At 35.9% G+C, this 18002-nt stretch overlaps 1 pseudogene; it reads left to right on the top strand.

Annotated features, from left to right (window-relative positions):
* Window positions 1–16889: 16889 nt before the first annotated feature.
* LOC122890564 lies at window positions 16890–17007 on the top strand (annotated as a pseudogene).
* Window positions 17008–18002: the final 995 nt, after the last annotated feature.

Genomic DNA, 18002 nt, shown 5'->3' with positions numbered 1-18002 from the left:
AAACAGAAAATTATCACTGGAATGACTTTGAAAAGCACAAAATGTTCACTTTTTTTTCTCTTTTTTTCTTCTAATAAGATCTCACAAATCCAATCGTAGAAAATGAGAAATGTATCATTTGTCAATGAGGAGAATAAAATTAATGATACTGACCATTATTCAGTTTTCCTCCATATACAGAGAGGATCCAACCTTTCCAATCTTTTGAATTTGGATATAGCTTTCAAGTAAGTTAGGGCCATAAAATGGATGTGAGGCATACTCGACTTCCCAGGTTTCCCTTCCCCTTCCCTATGGATACTTGAAGGATGAAATACTTGAAGGATTGAAATATGGATATTGGGATGTCAGAGCATTTCCACCAGGATCCAGGAGTGTCTAGTGCAGAATTCTGAGTCATGTGGCAAGAACAAGAAGAAAATATTTATTAAAAGCCACTGATACTTGCATGTTACTTTTCCACACATTAAAACATACTCTATCTTGACTCTTAAAATATGTTTAGGTATATTCCTGAAAACATGCAGGAGGGCATGTCTTCCTGAAGATGTATTTTCAAATCCTTTGCTAGCTGAAATAGAGGACAAAGAACTATGAATGGAACAATGACTGAGCACACAATCTCTCCATAGCTATTTGGGTCTTAGATGCCACATTTTATTATATGTGAGTGATATCTAATTAACATTTAATGATCACCAGGTCATGAATTACATTTATTAAGAAATATTTTTTTAAAATTTACTACATATTTTTTTTTCTTTTTTTGAAAACCTGAAAAGGTTATGGTTTAAAATGGTTATGAAAATTACCTGGAAAGTAATTAATAGAAAATCTTAGAACAAAGATGTTCTCCAAAATATGAAGCAAAAAAATGAGTTATTAACATTTTATATTGTAAGCAATAGTCCACTAGAATATTTCAAAAGCATGAAGCCTTTTGAAATATTTTTGTTTGGTTGGGTTATTTTGTATGTGTTTGTTTTTACTTTTCAATAAAATAGGTAATAATATTTTCCAGTTGGAAAATGTACTATGCTTTGTGTGTGCTATCTCATTCCTTTAAAGTATGGTTTTAATCTTAATGCTTTTTTTACACACAAAAAGCAAAGTTTGTCAAAAAATTCAGTAAGATTTTAGAATATACCTGAAATATATATTTAGACATATATAATGTCCCATAATATAAGCATCATTAAATATCTTAGGACTTTAATTTGTTTTTTCAACTTCTCTTGAAAGTGCAAAGTGCAAAAGAAAGAAAATGTATTTCTATATTTTTATTTTATCTCTCTCATCTTGTTTTGATGGATTAGGTACTGTAAGGAGTGCTGCCTTCCAGCAATTGATAAGTAGATACCCTCACAGAGTGAGAAAAGAAAGTTTAAAAATGTTACTTCTTATAGTTTGTAAACTCTCTCACAACAGTTCTTAAGGAAAGAAAATCTTTTCAGTCTTTTTCTTGATTCTTGAGAAAATAATACATGATCTCTTACCCACAAAAATGCAGAGTTCATGTTTTTGAGTTGGCTTCCTAGTCACATAGTAGAACACTCAAGCCCATTAATAAATAACTGAATTAGCCATAATTTACTATGTATAATCACCATTGTTAGAATTAATTGTCTTAACATTGAAGTCTTTAAATTATTTATTTTACCAAAATCCAATTTAAACTTCACTGCACAAAAACTTGTACAAAGATAATTAAATGATCATAGCAGCATTTATCATAATAGCAAAAACAAAACAAAACAAAAAATCCCACAATAATCCAAATGGTAAATGGATAAACACAATGTCATATGTCTATACAAGGAAATGTTACTTGCGGTAAAAATGAATAGAATATCGATTACATTTTGCTGTATGGAATAACCTCTGAGGTATTACAGCAAGTTAAAAAAGACACAAAATAGCACATACTATATAATTCAATATATATGAAATGTTCATAAAGGGCAATTTATAGAGACAAAGTACATTAGTAGTTGCCTGGCTGTTCTAAAACCAAATGTTGGTGACTGTTGGTAAACTTACCAAAATAATTGTGCAATTAAAATGGATGAATTTATGCTATGTACTTATTATATCAACAAAATTATTTGAAATACCTGATTCAATATTATGAGAAAATTACATATAAAAGCTGTTAAGGAAAACCAATCCTAATTACAATAAAAATTCTTAATGTTAAGAAGGAATATCTCTAAAAATATTTATAATTATTGTCCATACCTATTGAAATAGGTGATTTGAATTTTATTTCTGACATTTTTGACTGCGTTTTATGCAATGACATTCTAAAGTAAGATAGTTAAGATAAAAATTAATTCACACATAGCATTTTCATCATGTCTGAATTATATGGATGATTAGCAATTTGAAACCATTAATAGGTACTCAAAAACTTTCAAAACATAATGCTATTATAAAATTTATGTTCTCATGATTAGTGACAAAACAGAAAAAGAAATTGAAAATCCAACTATGTAAATAATACTAACAAATAATAATAATAAAAAAGAACCAACTGAAATCTCAAAAAAATAAAAAGTATCAACTGATAAAGACAGAGGACAAACCAGATTTGAGAATTTTTTTTAATTAAAAGAGAAAATCTTCAGGTGAAAAAGCCAGTCTGAAAGTCTATCTGCTTTTTTTTTTTTTTTTAAGATTTTATTATTTGAGAGAGAGCATGAGAGGGGAGAAAGTCAGGTGGAGAAGCAGACTCCCTGTGTGGGAGCCTGATGCCGGACTCTATCCCAGGAATCCAGGATCATGACCTGAGTCAAAGGCAGTTGCTTAACCAACTGAGCCACCCAGGTGCCCAAAGTCTATCTGTTTTGATTCCAACTATATGACATTTCTGGAAAAGGCAAACCTATAGAGAGAGTAAAAGATACGTGGTTGGCAGAGGTTAGAGGGAGGCGAAAGAAGTGAAGCACAGGGAATTTTTATGGCAGTGTAACTATTCTGTATCATAAGGTAATGGTGGATATATGTCGTTATACATTTGCCAAACTAACTCACAGAACTGTACAACAGAAGGAATGAACCGTAACATAAACTATCAACTTAGTAATAATGCATCCATATTGGTTCATCAGATGTAAAAAGTATACATCAAGATGTTAAAAATAAGGGTAGTTCTCTTGCACTGTTGGTGGGAATGCAAATTAGTGCAGCCACTGTGGAAATGGTAAGGAGTTTCATCAAAACTTTTAAAATGCAACTATTCTGCCTACCACCCAGCAATAGTACTACTGGATATTTACCCAAAGCATACAAAAACACTAACTCAAATGGATACACGCACCCCTATGTTTATAGCAGCATTATTTACAATGGCCAAGATATTGAAGCAGACCAAGAATCCATCAATTGGTGAATGGAGAAAGAAGATGATATTTATACAATGAAATCATATGTAATGAAATATTATTCAGACATAAAAAGAATGAAATCTGGGGGGATGCCTGGGTGGCTCAGTTGGTTAAGCAGCTGCCTTCAGCTCAGGTCATGATCCCAGCGTCCTGGGATCGAGTTCCACATAGAGCTCCTTGCTCTGCGGGGAGCCTGCTTCTCCCTCTGCCTCTGCCTGCCACTCTGTCTGCCTGTGCTCGCTCTCGCTCTCTCTCTCTGACAAATAAACAAATAAAATCTTAAAAAAAAAAAAAAAGAATGAAATCTGGTCACTTGTAATGGCATGGCATTTCCAGTAACTTCCCCAAGATCAGACAACTAAAAGCAGAGCCACTTTCAATTATATAACTTGGGTGGTAAATGTACAATGAACTCATTTTGTTAACTTATTTGAGATATCCAGGCTTTAAATCATACAGTGAAAAAGTAAAATTTTGTCAGTAATATTTTGAGAAAATAAAGTTCTGTCAATAAGATACACTAAGAGGTTACATTTTAAGCCATGCTATGGTAATTCTTTAATCTTTAGTTTGCAGAGATTTTACAACAGAATGATGTGGCCCACACTATCTAATGTGATATTTACAACTAATTCTTTGAGATAGGAAGAGTAGGAAACTTTCTGACAGGTAAAAACAGAAAAAACACTGAACTTTGGGTTGTTAAATCTCTAGCAATAGAGAGGATGGAATCAGAGCCTTTCCCATTAACATCTGCACCCTGGCCATTCTGCTTTTCCTAGTATCTCCTGGATTTACCTTTTACTCTATATGCTCCATTGGGTGTCCTTATCTGAGCAATATCATGGTTAATTTCCTCAGAGACTTAAGGTTTCTGAATTCTGCCCTAAGAAGTTTTCAGGTGGGAGAAGAACAAGAATTTAAGAGCATAAGAAGCTTACTTTTATCTTTCATCACATAAAACTCTGTGTAATTCAGGAGTAAAAGATGGACAGAATTGTTTGACTTCAAACTCAAGGATGAATATAATTTTTCCTTTCTCCTTAGAAATGTATTTCATTAGAACAACTTGACTTTTTTGTTATCCAGTACATATGAAGATTCCTTCCTTCCTAGTCTTGTATTTTCCCAATGGTAACCACAAGCTAGTGTTTAAAAAGAGAAAGTGTACTCATTTAGTCATGCTGACCAACTCTTGGTCAATTTATCAACAGCTTAGTCAACATGCTGACCAACAACTTAGTCAACTCTTAGTCAACATAGTCGACTTACTTAGTCAACTTAGTTAATCAAGTCAACTTGATTTCCTTTAAAATAAGCAGTGACATCTTTGAAATCACTTTAATTTTTATAATGAAATAGTGATTTTACAAATCATATACTCTGTTACTTCTCTAGATGATCAACTTGATTGCTTGTTAGCTACACCAAACTTTTTAATATAAGTATTATTTTGTAAGTAACTAATTGAATAAATTGAATTTTTACATATTAATTTTAAAATTAATAAATAATAATTGGTACTTTTTAGTTTTGTGAGGTTTTGAAGCTTATTCAATATTTGGGTGCTCTTTAAAAACAATGCAATTTTTATTTTTTTTTATATTTTATTTATTTATTTGACAGAGAGAGAGAGATCAAAAGTAGGCAGAGAGGCAGGCAGAGAGAGAGAGGGGGAAGCAGGCTCCCTGCCAAGCAGAGAACCTGATGTGGGTCTCAATCCCAGGACCCTGAGATCATGACCTGAGCCAAAGGCAGAGGCTTAACCCACTGAGCCACCCAGGTGTCCCACAATGCAACATTTTAATTATAATTCAGGTATAGGACATTTGAAGGAACCCCAGCAAATAAAGATCCCACAACTTAAGTTATATTAACTTCTTGGTAAATCAGCTTTTGCTAACATATAGTGAATGCTTTCCCAATAGGCTTTATTGAAAATGTTTTTCATGCATTATTTCCTTTTTCCCCTTATAATGTTCATGTGAGGTAGATATCTTTATTAACCACAACTGATTAGAAAGGACAACAAGGCAGAGAAAGATTAAGAAGATAATAAATGTTGGAGCTGGAATCAAACCTAGCATCCTATTCCTGGATTTCTAAATTAAATATATATATATAAATTAAATATATAAATATATATATATATATATATATATATATATATATATGAGGATAGCTAAAAACAGAACAGACCTTTACCATTTTGCCCAACACCTTTATTTTAGACAAAGAACATCAGGCAAGCTAAATGGCTTAACAAAGCTTATATATATAGCTGGGCTATTTGTCATTAAGTTAAAAATGAAACTTCAAGGGACATTTGACTTTCATCTCAGTTACTTTTCCTTTTAACATATCTACCAGGAGCAAATTTTAAGAGATGATGGCAAATCACCATGACACTCAGCCTTGTTAACTGATTTTGTTTCAAATTATTGGCTTTACAGCAATTTCAAGCTTAGTCACTTTATTTTTTTTCACTGAGACTTGGTACTATCTTTTGATAGCTCCAGCTACAGATAGCTAGGCCACAGAAAGTTGTAATGTCAGATTCTATTTGTTCTTCTGCCCATTGCAATTTTGTTCCTGCAAAGCTTTCAATTCTGCTTATTTTTATGTGAACTTTGGAGTGGGTTACTTGCTTCACTCTCTGTTTAATTTAGCTACTTTCTCCCTTGTCCCACTGTTAATTCAGTGACATATCATTCTAAACAGATCTGTCAGTCTCATGGATTTGCATGCAACATTATTCATGTTGTGTTTAGTTTTATAGAGACCTTTATGCGTATCTCAGGAGAAAATCTCACTGAGTTGTGGAATGTTGCTGTATCTGGACAAGCATGTAAGCATAATCATTATTCCCATGACTCTCTCCTAAGTTTAAGTCCGCTCTTTCTATCGAAAACAAATTTCTGTGCTATCTGATGGATGGCAATGAGGCATATAGTTGAATATTTGTCATTTTTTACTTATTACTTTAAAAACATTTCCCAGAAGAATAAAACACAGTATGAATTTTATTGGGAAGTGGAGTAAGTTGTCTATATAACATGAAATGTGTGAGTCCCCTAGTGATCAGAGGGAAAAAATGAGATAGGAGATATACTAAAATATAGACATCAAATAACCAGACCTTTACTTCGCCAATATGATATAGCCTGAAGCACAAGAAATATCAACATTGTCCCAGGAATTAAGGATTATTGACTTAACTGGTTAGGTTTTTTCCAAAAGGTATAGATAAAGAAATGGTAGAAAACAGCAAAAAGAATAAGAAAAAAATAAGAGTAGACTATGGAAACTTGGTGACAAAAATAAAAAAGAAAACACTATAGTATTTTTTTTAAGATTTTATATATTTATTTGACAGACTGTGATCACAAGTAGGCAGAGAGGCAGACAGAGAGAGAGGGGAAAGTAGGCTTTCTGCCAAGCAGAGAGCCTGATGTGGGGCTCGATCCCAGGACCCTGAGATCTTGACCTGAGCTGAAGGCAGAGGCCTTAACCCACTGAGCCACCCAGGTGCCCCCACTATAGTATTTTTAATGGAAAGATTTAATATGTGCTAATTTTGGGTATATCATATTTTATGACATATAAGCTTTGAAAATTAGGTTGGAGTACATGTATTACTTAAAGTGAACATTAAAAAGTTAGATCAGATGAGTGGTTTAAAAAACATTAACAAAAAAATCCCTTTTAAAGATAAAATCTGACAAGTATGTCTGATGTTCAAAGCAGATACGCTGAAGCTGTTCAATTTTAAAACGTGATTGGACATCTGAGAGCCCAGCTCATTCCACCTGCTGGTACTCCCCTCCACAGCCTCAAAGGGGTTGGTTGGCTCTAGAGGTTCTGTAGAGAATAGTATGAAAAGTTCTGGCTTCAAATGTGTTTTTAAATTTGTAGACCTATAAAAGTCTTTATATGTTCTTACCTTTTCAATTCCTATCTCTTACTCTTGTGGAAAATGTTCTCTGGTAAAACAAAGTAAATTCAGCATACACTTTTCAGTAATGGGTCATTGACATTCTGCTATGAATGGAAAGATGGTTTTTCCTGAGCAGTCAGCTAAATTTCTCTGTGAAGCTTGTGCTAACTGTTGAGGTCAAAATTCACGACATGCATGACAACACAATTATGAAAGTTTTCACATATATTTACTTGTGATGAGATAAAGTTTGAAGGCAAAACAGTGGGAGATCAAGAAGCTTTTGCACTTGTTTGGTATGGGACAAACCTATCTAGAATTTCTGTCCTTTTCATGGTAGAACCAAAGTGATTTGGAAACCCTGAAATATACAAAGATTATCAATATCAACATAAACTTAAATTTGCATGGATGATAGTGAACACAGTATCGTCATTAAAATTTCTCAACTGGTTTCTTCGGGGGGAAAAAAAAAGAAAAATGTTTGAAGAAAAATCCCATAAAAGAATCATGGTGAATAATATGTAAATTCACTCAGGTGGTGGCCTCAATTTTAGTCATTTTGCTAAATGTAGTATTGTTGATACAACTATACAAGCTTGGCACCTGGCATGGAACTATTTATACATGGACAATATTCTTCTTGATCCATCAGAGATTATTGAAAAAGTTTACAGATCCATAGCAAGAAAAGCAATATAACAAAAATCTAAGTTAACTGTCCTGCAGTCTTTAACTATATAATCCTGAATACTATTCTAGCTTATTATATTCATGCATAATACTAACTGGACTTGTTGAAAATAAACGGGAAAATTCTATTGACATCATAGAAAGACATAGTTATGATAGTAGATACAAGAAAAAAAAAATCCAGAAACAAACAAACAAACAAAAACCCCACAAGGGTTTGTCCACTTCTTTAGGAAGTTAGCGTTTTGGGATATACTATGCTATCCCTTTAAGGTGCAAGATGAATAGTTGAACTTTGCATCTCTTGCCACTAAAATAGAGACACACCACTTGAAATTTTATTATACTCTTCCACATAATTTATTGGGTGGCTTTTACAGCTGTCAGTTTTAAGTGAGACCCAGAATTAGACTCCATCTAAGAATGTTCAGGCAGTGGGGAAAGCTGCTATTCCACTTGGGATGTAAGATCCAATAGTTTAATCTTGCTAAAGGTATCTGTGATGAATAACCATGGCATGTGGAGTCAGGAATGTCACTGAATAGCCTCCTCGGGTCCTGAAACAGATGATATCCTCCTGAGAAGAGAACTGCTGGTACTCAGGTAGAGAATGAGCCTCTGATATTGATACACTAATTGAGTAGGTAACCTTGGCTAGTCCTCCTGAGTTCTATGTCATCCAGTTCCTCAGTGCATGAGGTTAGGCAGACACAGCAGCAATGTATTACAATGATGGTAGTGATACAATCAAAATCTGGCCTGAGCATTTGCAGAAGAAATGAAGACACAGTTGGCTTATAACTATGAACAGTTGTCCTATACGCTCATATCACCAATTGCTTTCACAACAGTGCCACGAACATAGTTTCATGGGATGATCTCAATGATCAAGTGATGGAAGAAGAAAGGATGTGAGACTTTACAGAAAGATGGGCACATAATGTGACAGAAAGCTGGACAAATTTGCTGCTACAGTACTGCTCCTAGATAAATAGGTCCTGATGACAGAGGTGAAAGGAAATACAATCCATGGCACTGCTAGCAGAGTATTTGGTTGTTCATATACTGCGAAAGGAAAGGGAGTTAAGATATGGATTTGCTTTGATGCCTGGGACATGGAGGATAACTTGACTGGTGCCTGGGATTTGGACGAGAGTTATGTGAATGAACCTAAGGAGCTGGACACGTGGATCTTTGTTTCTCACATAACACCAGAGATCATCTGACACAGATGAGGCTCTCAAAAACCAGAGGAACAGGATAACTCAACCTGTGGAGATCACAGCTTTTCTCTTCAGCTTACCCTAGACTGAGAACGGACCCAAAGTAGAGTGGAAATGGTGTCAGGGATGGAACTATCAGTGTTGCCAACAATGCAGGCTCTCTATCTCACCACAGCTGGTCTAGATCCTGACATCGTCAACCTGCTAGTAATATCAACCGAAGCTGAACTCTTGAGATACCATTATATCTTGGAGAGCCCTGCCATGGACTAGGTGGTAGTGTGTTAAAATTTTATGATTTCCATACACAAGGAGAATTCACCTTGAACAGAATAGATATGTAACCGGATATTGGAATATCTTTTCTGACACAATGGCTTTACCAGTGCCTTTTGTCAGTGGTGTTCAGAGTACCTGATGTAGGGTCACCTGAGTAGCTCATTCAGTTAAGTGTCTGCCTTGGGCGCAGGTCGTGATCCCAGATTCCTGGGATCAAGCTCCACCTCAGGCTCCCTGCTGAGTGGGGAGCCTGCTTCTTCCTCTCCCCCCCTGTGCATGCCCTCTGTCATTATCTCTGTCTCTCTCTCAAATAAATAAATAAAATCTCAAAAGAAGAATACTTGATCTGTCATTATGGTATCCCACACATTGCCCTGAACTAAGAGACATTTATAACAAAGGAGTGGATTAGTGTGCTCAAAACTATAGAATTATGTCATATATATCACACAGTTCTTCACCCTGAAACAGCTGACTTATAAAAACATCAGAAGGGCCTACTGAAAGCTTACCTCAGCTAAGTCTGTGGCTTGGACAAATCACTTCAAAGGGTTAGGATAATGTCCAAATGGACGATATAGTATGGTATCTTTGCCACAATGAGAAATTACAAGTGTAGAAGTCAAAGGATAAAATAGGATGGACTTTTTCCATTTTCACTCTCATTCACCTACTTATGGAATTTGTACTTTTCATCTCAGCATGTGTCTATTCTGCTAGATATGAAGCCCATGTTCCAAAGAGCTCAACACTTCTATCACAGTATATTGTAAGGTTTCTCTGAATTGGAATCTGTGCTTATTACCTGGTCGCTTTAGACTTCTCTTGTCAACAGTTCGGGTAGTAGAATAATAGTTTCTCTATAGGCTGATGTAATAACTCTGCTAACTGAGAAGATAGGGTTGAATATGTAGTGGAAGAAGGGAGGTATGTTTGCAGCATACGAGTTCATTACTTTATTTCCTGGAATTATCTGCCCAGCGACAGCTGTAAATGGGCAACTATAGTAATATGACCCTCATGATGAAGGTCTGAATCATTCTAGTAAACCCATAATGGGTGGTGAAGGAGACTGTTGATGAATAGTAAGTGTTTCCCTAGGACCAGTGGCAGAAGCAGTGACTGTATCTTTTGCCAAAGCTGTTTGTTTTTTTTAAGGAAATTATAAGTGGCCGTATCTTGAATATTTAGATTCCTTCAGAGGTAAAACTAGGCCTGGACAGATGATATCTGTTGTAGCAGGAACCACACCAACTTTAGATCAGATACCAGAGGCTCTGGCTTTCCAAGATGTAAGTCACACCCTGATTGTGTGATTGAGTAAATGCTCCGTTGGGCGCTCTTTGATCAAAGAAAATGAGGAGGAGGAGGAGGAAGAGGGGGACCACCAATGTACTTGTTACGTTGTTAAGACGACTTACCAAAAACATTGGTTTCCTTTCCTTCCCTGCATGGACTGTTTTGAGATGTAGGAAATCCATTACATTATCTGAAGATGTCCAGTATGATTGAGTGATCAGCCACATTTTTAATGTGATCCTAAGTTTGGTTGAGATCCTAAGTTTGGTTGAGACACCAACTTCAATTTTCTTTTTCCTTTCTCTGCCTCACTTGCCTTCTTCTCTCATTCTGTATCTTTTGAGAGTGCTCACCCTAAATAAGTAGAATGTGTCAGCTTTGTTTCAGCACATGTCTTCAAAGAACCAGGACTCAATGTGAAGCCACATTCAAAGAGGAAAAGTCTCCTTTGACAGAGCTCTTTACTTTGCAGAGGGAATGGCTACTCCAGGGAAAGACAGGGGTACGAAACTGTAGCTCTCCACCCCAGCCCTGAGCATCTGATGTTGAGTCTAACTTACCCAGCAAGATTTGTTCTTCTTCTAAAGTGATTTTCCCTCAAAAATTTCTCTTTACTGTCTTAGAATCTGTTATCCATCAAGTCTGTTGTTAATACAGACTGTTATCCAACAACAAGTCTGTTAATACACATACATGTCTGAAGTTAAGTTATTGACCTGGTCCAAGTCTTCCCAATTTTGCACATGGGACCAAACATATGAGAAACCTGTTTAGTGTCTTAGGACATGACTTTTAAGGAAGCACTGATGTTTTAGCATGAGAAACAATCCTTACTGTAAATCTTAAAGCTTGTTTCAACAGTTTAGTGCATACATCATGGACTAAACTAAGGGGTTTCCTTGAGAAAGATTTGCAACTACCACTTTAACCCTTCATTCTTTCTAATAGATCCAGATCTAAAAATGTTAATTAAAACTTTCCTCTAAAATTTTAAGTAAATTACCCCCTTATTATTCCTAATTCAGTTCAAGTTCTCCAAGGAAGGGAAAGAATGTGATGATATGTAAAAGAAAATGACAAGGTGTCTGGAGGTCCCACTGCTGATGCTGAATCCAAGACAGTGAAATCTTTGTTCTCTCAGACCTGGTCACTATGGTAACTGACAGAGAAGGACTAGTTCACTGGCAGACTACCTCATCCTCTTGAAACTGGGAGGTGTTGCTTTAAAATACACAGGAATATTTAGAGACATACCTAACTCAATCCTCCAATTGTAGTCAAATTTTATGTAGTCCAATGTTAGTGGTCCAGTATTCTGGGACGCAAGATATGAAAGTTCTTTCAAACAGAAATACATATTTACAAAAGGTTTAATTAAACTCAGTGCATTTTTATCTGAAAAAATCTAATGCTTTTAAATGTGTGTGTGTGTGAGGGTTGATACATATAACTAAATATAAATACATATGTGTAATATATATTTAAGTAAATACTTCAATATACAAGTAAATCCTTTAGTATACACACACACACACATATATATACATATATATATATGTTAGTATATGTGGATACTCGTGTGTGTGTAAGGAGTAAGTGAATGAATGTCAAACAAAGAATATTAACATTGCAACAAATTGCAGAGATTCTCCCATATTTTCCAAGAATGCACACTATACACAGACATAGATATACATACACATACATAGACATGAACCCAAATGGACATTGACTGGTTATAAATTTGTGAGATGATATGACTTCCCTGAATAATGGTTTTAATTCTCAGAAATAATTATCAAGGTAATATCTTAACAGATATTATACAAGACAAACCCTCTTTTGTTTTTATATACTTCTTTATTTTAACTTTCTATGCCTGTGTTAGTTTGTGAACCAGCCAATGATTACCAAGATATCTGGCAAATAGTAGACATTCAAAATAAAAACAATATTGAAATTGATGTTCTACCCAACACAAAGATCTTCTATTTTGCCTAATGCCTAACACACAGTTAATAGCTGACTTTGTTTTTTTTTTTTTTTTTTTTTTTTTAAAGATTTTATTTATTTATTTGACAGACAGAGATCACAAGCAGGCAGACAGGCAGGCAGAGAGAGGGAGAGGAGGAAGCAGGCTCCCTGCAGAGCAGAGAGCCCGATGCGGGACTCGATCCCAGGACCCTGAGATCATGACCTGAGCCGAAGGCAGCGGCTTAACCCACTGAGCCACCCAGGCGCCCTGACTTTGTTGTTATCACCCTGCTTCCTACAGTGGGAGTTGAAACAACTATATTATTTTCTAGGACTAACATATAGATATGCAAGTAGTGTCTTTCATAATGTCTATCTTTCATTTTATCAAGATGTTTAAACTGATCCAAACAAAGAGACAGCCGCTGTCATAGCTAGAAATCGTAGGTCTGACCATCAATTTCCTATGAGAATTGCACCATTTCATTCATCTTCCTTGTTGCACCCTGGACACCTGACATGAGGTGTGAGGGAAGTGGGCACTAACAGCAGAAAAGGACATTCTTCAGCCAGTGTCTGTCTGATTAAAGCTCAGCTCCAAGTCATATTTCCTGGCCACAAGCGGTGCCTAAGGGCAGTAATGCAAACTACCACTCATGAGGATCAGTGAAACAGTATTGCTGGGTTTCTTACTCATAAAACCTACAGCCAGTCCGAAGGGGGCAGCAAGGTGAGATAGACACTAATCACGTCTACTAAGATCAGATCAACTCAGTTTTCCACATTTCATACATACATAAAACCTCAAACTCTCATACTGATGGGTGGTGGGGAAGCAGTACCAACATCTACACTAGCCATGTCTAGGACTCTCATGTTAGGTTTTGCTTAGAATAAAAAATTTACTCTTAGCTTTCACAGCTTTGTGGTATTTGCTTTCAACACGGGGATGCATGGTGCTTTTTTGCCCTCCCAAACCTGGAAGTAGTCTCTGGCTGAAGGTTTTGAAACCTGCTCTGATAAGAGCTAGCTTATTAGATCCAACCTACATGCAAATGCCTGATGGAAGAACAAACCTAGATGTTAAGATATCCTGACCTGTTTACCCCTATTCTGATGTGGGTGTGTTATGTAATAATATGAATATTTGTTTTATATGGGTTTGGTTTTCTTCCAATATTTTTGTTGTTGTTGTTGCATTGAATAATTCCATTATTACTGTGAGTAATTGGAAAAAGCAGTCTCTCATTAGTTTTTACAACACCATGTCAAAATACTAGGGTGACAGCAATCTTTGATTAAGGCCCTGCATTCAAATAGGTCACCTTAATCTGGGCTTTTGTTTGTTTGCATGTTGCAGATATTATTTTTGTTTTAACGATTATTCCTTCAATTAAAAATGATTAATTCTGGGGCACCTGGGTGGCTCAGTTCATTGAGTGTCTGCCTTTGGCTCAGGTCATGATCCCAGGGTCCTGGGGTTGAGCCCTGCGGTTGAGCCCTGCACTTGGGTCTCCCTCCTCCGTGAAGAATCTGCTTCTTCCTCTCCCTCTGCCCTGCTCCTTGCTCATGCTCACACACGCTCTCCTTCTCAGACAGATAACACCTTTAAAAATTTTTTTTTAAAAATGATTAATTCTTTCTTGTTTGTTTGGCTGGTGAACTCATAAATAGGGAAATATACCTATAAGATTTAATAAAGGAATAGTTTGAATATCAAGAATAATCAGAGTCTCTTAAAAAAATAATCAGAGTCGGGGCACCTGGGTGGCTCAGTGGGTTAAGCCTCTGCCTTTGGTTCAGGTCATGATCTCAGGGTCCTGGGATCGAGCCCTGCATCAGGCTCTCTGCTCAGCAGGGAGCCTGCTTCCCCCTCTCTCTCTGCCTGCCTCTCTGCCTACTTGTGATCTTTCTCTCTGTCAAATAAATAAATAAAATCTTAAAAAAAAAAGAATATAGGACATTCTCAAAAAAATATAATAATCAGAGTCTCTTAATTTCAGATGTTCATACTTTGAATAGTGACCCTTCAGAAAAATATTACCAGATACACACAATTTCCTGGGGGTATTAGCTTCAGATGCTCTGCTTTAGTTAAAAAAAAAAAAAAAAAAAAAAAAGACTTGTTTATAACATCTATATTTGTATTGCTCTTTAAATTAAAGAGACACAGAATAAAAATAAATATATGATCTATAAAAACACTCTACCTGGATTTTTAACTGTAAAAACTTTATACAACTTCATTTAGATTTTATTTGTAAAGATTCAACTTTTAAGTAATCTCTACACGCAATGTGGGGCTCAAACTCACAACCCTGAGCTCAAGAATCTCATGCTCCACTGACAGAGCCAGCGAGGAACTCCTAGACTTATTCTTAAGTTGATAATGATGTCACATTATTGACAAGCTTAAAGTAATGAATAGCTAACTTTTATCCATCATTTACCATGTATGCAGAGTGTGCCTTCTATGTGTTGTTGGCAATTCTCTTCAAATTATATATTATTGTTCAAATCTTAAGAAAGAGAATTTAGAGGCTCAAAAAAGACAAAATGCTTTACACATATTCACATAGCTAGGAAGTGATAAAGTCAAGATCCAAACCTGGAGGTTTCCCACGCCAAATTCCATGCCTGCTGTAATTCTATTCTAACCTAACCATTGCTATAAGACTTATTCTAACTTCATAAAGAATCTTTTGTCAAGTTTGGTTCTGATCATTTCCCTGTAGGAGGGAAGAAAGGAGAGCAAATGTGAGCCTCTGCATTGGAAAACCAGCACAGACTTTTTAAAAGTTTGAGACCAGATAACAGACATATATTGAACTCTAATATTGGTTAAATTTAGTTTTCCCACATGAGAAGAACAGCTGAGTATGTGATAATCACCAGTTCCTCAAAATGGGTCATCAATGGAGATGATCCCAGGAAAAGGAAGCTGGGCTAAGACAAGTGATGAGCTGCCTCTGCTTTTGAAGACCATGGAAGAGAGAGAGCACCATCAAAGGACTGAGAAACAGCTTGGTACATCCTTTCTCTGATACACTATTTTTTTTTTTTATCTTGCACATTTGAGCAGAACTTTGGGTGTAATCAACGTTCCCATATTTCAAAGGGAATCGCTAATAATGTAAGGAGCTGTTAACCACTTCTGTATCCACAGGTAGTACCCAAAGACTGTGTTGGTGTCCTGGACAGTAAAGAAGAGTGGGAAATGGGGCAGCTGGGTGACTCAGTGGGTTAAGCTCTGCCTTTGACTCAGATCATGATCTCGGGGTCCTGAGATCGAGCCCCACATCGGGCTCTCTGCTCGGCAGGGAGCCTGCTTCCCCCTCTCTCTCTGCCTGCCTCTCTGCCTGTGCTCTCTCTCTCTCTGTCAAATAAATAAAATCTTCAAAAAAAAAAAAAAAGAGTGGGAAAAGTGAATGAATACTTAGCATATTTCTTTGTCTACTTTAAGACACAATTAATAAATCTATCTTCTTTACGGATGTGTTTGATTTGAATGCTCAATTTATAGATAAATTTTCTTAAACTCAGAAATATGTTTTTAAATTTCTTTTTTTTTAAAGATTTTATTTATTTATTTGACAGAGAGAGAGATCACAAGTAGGCAGAGAAGCAGGCAGAGAGAGAGAGAGGAGAAGCAGGCCTCCTGATGAGCAGAGAGCCTGATGCAGGGCTAGATCCCAGGACCCTGGGATCATGACCTGAGCTGAGGGCAGGGACTTTACCCACTGACCCACCCAGGCACCCCTGTCTTTAAATCTCTTAAATTAAATTAGAAGTTATTCTGGAATATGCGGTGCATCTATCATTTCGTGGTCTGCTATTTTCGTAAATTTTCTATGTTACTACCGTGTTCACTATCATAATTTTAATGGCTCCACACAATCAAGGTTATATTTGTATGGTTACCTTAATAACAAACATCTATCTAATTGTGCTTATTTACTATTTTAGGCACCACTCTTTTTATGGAAATCTTTGGATTGGACATTCACACTTTTTAAAAGTATCAGTTGATATCTTTAAAGAGTTTCAGAAAAATGGAGATATTGTCTATGTGCATACCATTTAAAAATGTTTAAAAGTATCTACGGCCATACCAACCTGAACGTGCCTGATCTCTTCTGATCTCAGAAGCTAAGCAGGTCAGGCCTGGTTAGTACTTGGATGGGAGAATGCTGAGAAATAACAGGTGCTATAGGCTTAAAAAAAAAAAAAAAGAGAATGTGCCATAAGCGGGAGGCATTTTGTGCCCTTGATGGACACTTTTCTACATATAACATAATTTCAGAAGTATATACCTCATTCCAGCATATCTTTTGGGGGATTTGGCATGAATTATAATGTGATAATGATTTTTTTCTAAAAAAAATAGAATTAAAAACATTTTGCTCTGATTTAGCAAGCTACAAAGATAGTCCATCAGGATTACCCACACAAAAATTTGGGGCTATATATTTGCTTAGCTTTATATAGCCATTTTTTAAGCTACTCTTCAATATTGAGCTATAGAAATTTTACAGATAGTAATATTCAGACGGCAAATCAGAAATTCAACTTTTTCAGGATTTTCTGATGAAATTAATTTCTTTTTTTTTAAAGATTTTATTTATTTATTTGACAGAGAGAGATCACAAGTAGGCATAGAGGTAGGCAGAGGGGGAAGGGGAAGCAGGCTCCCTGCTGAGCAGAGAGCCCGATGCAGGACTTGATCCCAGGACCCTGAGATCATGACCTGAGCCGAAGGCAGAGGCTTAACCCACTGAGCCACCCAGGCGCCCTCTGACAAAATTAATTTCTGATGTATTATTCATATGATTGTTTTTATCCTTGCCCAAGCTAATGTATGCTGGGATTATAACTGAAGTTGGATTCATTGAAAATTTTATTTATTTTGTTGGTTATATGTTAAGTAGGACTTCAAATGATGTTTGAACTCAAATCTATATAGTGCCTAGTGTTAACACACAAAGCAGGAATCCTTGATTTCATATATTTTTACATTTGTAATTACCTAATCCAGATTATTTTGAGTCAGACAAAGAGCTCAATTAACAATTTATATAACCAAAAGTAATTTTGCTTTCTTAAATATTAAAAGGGACGTAAAACCATTTCATATTTGCTCCTTAAAAATGTATTTCAATGTTTTGTTATTTTACTTTATGTACCTCTTTCCCCAGCTTTATTGGGATATAA

The sequence above is a fragment of the Neovison vison genome, chromosome 11, assembly GCF_020171115.1.
Source record: "Neovison vison isolate M4711 chromosome 11, ASM_NN_V1, whole genome shotgun sequence".
NCBI classification, from domain to species: domain Eukaryota; kingdom Metazoa; phylum Chordata; class Mammalia; order Carnivora; family Mustelidae; genus Neogale; species Neogale vison.
This window is presented reverse-complemented; position numbering and strand designations above follow the sequence as displayed.